At 37.8% G+C, this 6000-nt stretch overlaps 1 protein-coding gene across 2 annotated transcripts in view; it reads left to right on the top strand.

Annotated features, from left to right (window-relative positions):
• GTF2E1 (general transcription factor IIE subunit 1) overlaps positions 1 to 6000 on the top strand; it is a 55500-nt gene that overhangs the window by 451 nt on the left and 49049 nt on the right. Inside the window, exon 2 of one of the 2 annotated variants that reach the window (XM_085324675.1) lies at positions 9 to 87. The exons of the other annotated variant lie outside the window; for it this stretch is intronic. The gene's annotated coding sequence lies outside the window, so the exon portion shown is untranslated. The remainder of the gene's footprint in view (positions 1 to 8; positions 88 to 6000) is intronic. 2 annotated transcript variants of the gene reach the window in all.

The following is a 6000-nucleotide window of genomic DNA, read 5'->3' as shown; positions in this document are numbered from 1 at the left end:
GACTTTAGGAGATTCTACTGAACCCCTCGAGCCTCCACTCTTAGAGGAACCTACAGAACTGGCAGTTTAAAACCTCAACACACAAAAGTGGGTAGAGGGTTGGAAGCTGTGCAAACCATATGAGAAGTTAGCATAGACCTAAAAGCTTAGGTTAGTGTTAACCCTGATATATTTTAGGAAGTCAGCACAACTTGTAATGTGGAGGGAGCTGCTTGGTTATAGACTCTGAGAGGTAACTAGCACTGCAAGAAATCTGGGGAGCAGTGAAATGAGCTTGATATATTGRGTCAACACTCTGCTACTGTCAAAGGTGACATCTTCATTTCATTGCCCTGTGTCAAGTCTGAYAACTATCTGAACCCCCATAGGAAAGCCATTCTGGTCTCTAAACCTGCAAGAYTTTCTTTCTTTGTGGGTTATTTTTCTTCTGGCTTTGCAAGATTAGTGGTTCCCTGAAGGGCAGGTGACRATCTCACAACGGCAGTGAGCTGTTAAATGGGTTCATTTATGGTATCATTTCAGTTGGCTCCGGATGAATGAGGAAGATCTGCATTAGAGTGTTCAGCATTGCACAGTAAAGATATGATTCCATGGAATGCAGATAACTTAAAATTTTTCAGCTTTGAAAGGTGGAGTTGCTTCTCATCTCTTCTCATGCATTGGTATCCTCTTGCATCTGCTGGTTCTGTTGCTCGTCAGACCTTAGTTGACTCAACTGATTAATTAGATTTGTTTTCTAACATTTTAAAAAAGACTGGTTTTGCTGCTATTTTAGGCAGTTAATTTGGTGCACAGAAGGATCTGCGAGTGCCAGAACCGAGCCATATACTTGAGTGTAACGATACCCTTCCAGCGGCCACAGGGAATGATGAGAGTTTCAGTCCTACTGCCCATTTCCTTTCAGATGCTATTTACAGCTCTCTCTMACACAGGATGCCTACAGTTCCTCTAATGGAGAAATTATATGAAATTAAAGCTAATCAGATATCCTCTAGTTCCTTAATTTTCTGATTCTTTATAACTTACATCCACAGTAGGTACATTAGAGCTATTTTGGTATACCATGATGAGCTAAATCTTTTCCAAACATATTCCTTTAATTATTTGTCTTACTTTTTTTCCTGAATTTCTTAAAGTCAGACAATGTCTTTCTGAGAGTGTAGTCTTTGATACTAAGCATGGTGTTCCAGTTCTCACTGAATCCAGGATGCTAAGAAGGATTGCTGCTTTCTTCCCCTCAAACTTCCAAGAGGGATGTTGGGTTAAGCCAACTGTACTGAAATCACGACTTAGGCTTGATATGTTTGAGAATACTCTTATCTCATTTAAAAAAAAAAAAAAGAGAGAGAGGAAGGAGGGGGGAGGGAAGCCCACTTGAAGAACCCTACCAGTTTGCTATGTGAGGACCAGTGCTGGGAAGTCTCCAAAACAGCGGTTGTGCTCCCGCTGTTATGTACTTAAATGGCACTGTGAATTGTGAGGGTTTCTGGTATCCACAGTTAAGATGTTCTAGTGGCTTCATGGTACAGTTGAATCGTTTAACATCTCTGCCCTCACCAAATGTGGAAAGCTTACTCTTTCACATCCCTATGGAAGATGTGTTTACAGCTGTCCTACAGCTGGAAACTGTTAATGATTATATACATTTGAAGTACTTCTGAATGTTACATTTGTGATTATATGTACACATATACATTACTTAAGTCTTGTTCTTGGTATATGAGATTTAGACTATGAATATGAATGAAAATTACATCCTGAGCTTTCATTGTACAGTATCTGCCTTGCAAGGTCAGGTGTTGTTGCCTGATTCTGTGAGAGTCCATATATTCTTTTACTTGTGAAATGAAGTGAAAATGTCCTCATTCCAGTGAGGCACTTCAGCATGTTCCCCAGCCATTTTGTATGCAGCAGCTTGGTTTTCCATCTTAAAATCCGCATCTTATTACCTTGTAGCTACCTAGTTTCACTTTATAGAATACCAAAAAGAAGATGGGGTTTTCATGAGAGCAGGTCATTCATTTCCCCCTTAAATTATTTTATTTTATTGTATTTTTATAATACTTCAGGGCAAGTCTTTCAATGAAAATACAAGATATCACATAAAGATTTAGTGCAGGAGAAAGAGAGGTCTGCAGTGTTCCTGAGGTCTCCAGGGAATGGAATTCAGTAAGCTTTTGGAAAAACGCCAGAAGAYGTTAGGTTTGAAACTGATCTGGTATAAAACAATTCTGGGTAAGAATGTATTGTGTAGCTCCTCCTCCCCTTGAAGAGGAAGGGAACAATAGTAGACCTCAGAATGGAGAGTTTGTGCCGTTTTCTGAGATGGACAAATAGCTGTTACTGTCTGAGGTTAGACTGTACACGTTTAAAATCTTGGTGGCATGTCTCCGTGCCATAGTTCAGAAGATTGTCTCCTCTTCCGTTGGTTGAGAGGATTCAGAATCAGCTCTGTCAGCTTAACCTCATCATCATCTGGAAGACAGAATTTTAAAATTTATTAGAGTAAGAGATTTAAAAAGCAGGATCTGTGATTGCTGAAGTGAGATACTGTGATATACTGACTCACAGAAGCCTATTACTCTTGGAGACCCACATTTACAGATGAGGGATTCTGTCCTTATAATCTAAATTTGTGAAGCCTGAAAAATGAATGCAAGAAACATAGAAAATCAATAGGGAAAAGTTACGATGAATGATTTAGCTAAATTAATGTGAATCAAGTAATGAGCTGATTACTAGTCCTTCAGAACTCGTATGTAGAAACTGCTGACAGAACAAAAAATATTTTTTTTCCTGAGTAACTTAGTGGTGTAAATAATCTTTTACCTATTTTTTTTAACCTTAGAGCAAAAGCCAACGCATTTTTTTTTCCTAAAAGGATGAAGTCCGATGCTGAAAGGTTTAGTTAAAAGTACACTAACAAATTAGATGGGGGCTAGAGGGGGGAAGAGGAATAGGAAGTACCTTCCCCTCATTTTCCAAGCATGAAGGTAGACACAGCTTTCTTGCCAATCTTGCAACTCTGAGTTTCTATCTAAAAGAGATCTGGGGTTTTATAGAGGATTTTCTTGCCCAAATGAATCTGAAGGGTAGTTTGCATTGTGTTTCCATGTCCTGGTCTTATAGTGTTTACCTTATCAAATACATGAACAGTGAGACTTGATTTATTAAAACTTCTGGTAAGGTTACTGGTGGAATCAATGTAACTTTGAGGCTTATGTATTAGAACAAGATAACACTCACGTGCTGCATTGGATTAAAGTTCGGGTTGATTGGTTGACTTGCATTTTCACAATTTGTTGTTCCACTCCCAGCTGTATTGTGACTTCTAGGTATTGTCTTTCTAACGTTTGTCGTCCTCTGTCACAGCTTTAGTCTGGAAAAACAGGAAGAAAAGCAGATCAAACATCCTTAGCACAATTCCTGTTAATACATGAAAGAATTCTTGAAATCTCTGTGTGTGGAGAGGAAGAGTTCATTTGCTTTGATGTTGCGTTAGCAAAGTCCTTATGATTGGAGATGTTCACTCAGTTGAATTCCTGGCTACCATATGGTCTCTAGTCTCCAAGTTAGCAAATGTGTGTTTGCTCTCACAGTCACACTGGCTTGCTCTCCTTCTGTCTGTTTGCTTTCTGATGCCTGAGTATGCTCTTTCAAGAACCAGACCTCGTGCATTTTACTTAGGTTGAGGTACAATCTCCATTATGCAGGTTGAACCCTGAGTTTCTTCACCTCACAGATCTGGTTCGATTTTGTAGCTGTAGCTTGCTCTTCTTGTATTCTTCTTCAGTATTTTATCTTTAGAGCATTTTTTTTAAATGRACAGGTATTTAGTGTTACTATTTTACTCTTATAGTGTACCTTCTTATAGTCTACCTTCTGTATGTATCCCTAATAATGAATTGGATTCAGTTAATTACCCAAGCRATTCTGAACAGCTCTCTGCCTCTTTTAGAGTCAGCCTATGTTTAAACTTTGAAATCTTTCAGTTAGATATTTGTGAATACTCTTCTGTCTAGCATTGTTTATTAATGGTGCTGCAAGTSCTTAGGCTGTGGTGGTTTATCTTGGCTATTGTTTTCCTTTTTTCTTTCTTGACAGTATCCCTGCTGTCATACATTGTTATGAAACAGATCCACATCCATTAAAAGGTTGGTAGGAGGTGTTATTGTATTTCTTGGCACACCTAATTAATTCCAACTTGGCTTACTGCTTCTGTGGAGGATAAAATCAATGCTCAAGGATACAGTGGTAAAGACTCACGCTCTTAAATTTGAACTGATATTCTTGTGATTGCATTACTAGTGAGCTGGATCCCTGTCCATCTTGGCTGGTAAAAGGTAATAAGGATTTGCTGGAGATTGTGCTGTAACCTGGGATTCCTAGTGGGAGGACAGCAAGATGTCAGATTCTCCTAGAGAAACAGATCCTGCCTCAATGAGACCTGTAACAGTGTATGTTCTCTCTGATGCCATTTTTGTGTATCACATAACTTACCTGAGAATGTGATTATCAAGAAGGCTGTTGTGAAATACAACCTGCATCATAAAGATCTTGTTTAGCCCTTGCTTTTGGTCAGTTTGGCATTAGGCCTCAATATAATACAAAAGCTGGTGATTATAGAACAAGTGTCCTTACTAATTTTCAGAGCTAAATAAGTGATCTTGCACTACATGAAACTCATGTAGCAGAGCTTGACTACGTTGTTTGCTGATGGCTAGCTCCCCCCCCCCCCAAGAACTTCTGCTAGGCAATTCAGCTGTCTGCTGCAGGATTTAGAATTTATTAATCAACTTTTCAGAGTTGGGATTTGTTTGCATATATCCCTGCCTGGAGGAAAAACAGTGTTTAACTGAAAGAAGGTACCCAGTATTACTTGAGGACATAGAGGACTYGGGACTAAAAGCCTCCAGTGAAAGGAAAGAGATAGCAATTATGTACAATACCTATTGTGTAAAAACTCCTGGTCCCACTAGCTAGTAAAATTGTTTCTAGTATTTGAAATACTAAGAAATACTAAGCTTCTAACTGTTAGTGAAAATCAAGGGAAAAGTGCACAAACTTAAACAAGTTTTKCTTGTCCTTTGCCAAGTCCTCAGTAGGTCTTTAGTTTAGTTTAAGCTGTTCAAGTGCATTGTTCATGGAATTGTACCTTAAACCTGTTTTAAAAGTTGCACCTTATGTGGGAATCTGCAACATTCTTATCAATGAGAGTCTTGCAGAGAAAATGCTTTCTACCTGTGCAGGTATCCAGGGTGAAATGTTCTTTTTTTGAAACTGCTTTTCTCCTTTTTTTTTTTCCCATAAAAAGTGATATTTTGAAGGTCACTATATCTCTTATGAGATGTTTTCCCAACCTTGCAAGAATGTCTTAGGGGACAAAGGATTGGTCAGGAGAGAGGATTTTTTGAGATCTATCTATCTATCTAAATATTTAGAAAGTGTCTTATCTTTCAAAATTTGACTTCTTTAGTCTGCTTTGTGGGGTGTCATACTTTATTAAAATAGTTKTTTATATAAATTTTATGCTGTACCTAAACTCTGAATAAATACAATTAATGAATTTGAATAAATGAAAGCCTCCAGCCAGATTCTGCATTCACATTGTTTTATAGTATCAGTAGGTTCCCAGTAGATTCTGTCAAAAGTAAGATTTAGCTTTAAGTGACAGTAAGATTGTTTCTGAAAATCARTTTCATTCTGCTAGTATTTTTATAATGTTCTTTATACAGGTTGGCTTAGCATTTTAAAAATAGTGTCAAAGTATGGCTATCTATGGCAAGACAACCTTTATTCCTAACACTTCTATCTTTACCAWCTGTAACAGGAAGTTCCACAAAAATATTGTGTTTTAGATGAACCACTGTAACATGTAGAAGAAACAGTTAAATGGCTCTAGAAGTAYTTGTTTTGTGGCTAATTTGTGCCATGATAAGTACATGTTAGTTTAGTTTCTTTTTTGGATAAGTTAGAAATAGATGTACAAGAATTGTTCTC

The sequence above is a fragment of the Rhea americana genome, unplaced genomic scaffold, assembly GCF_003343005.1.
Source record: "Rhea americana isolate MKP2758 unplaced genomic scaffold, rheAme1 scaffold_92, whole genome shotgun sequence".
Taxonomy (NCBI): domain Eukaryota; kingdom Metazoa; phylum Chordata; class Aves; order Rheiformes; family Rheidae; genus Rhea; species Rhea americana.
Note: the sequence above shows the minus strand (reverse complement) of the source record. Positions and strands in the feature narration are given on the sequence as shown.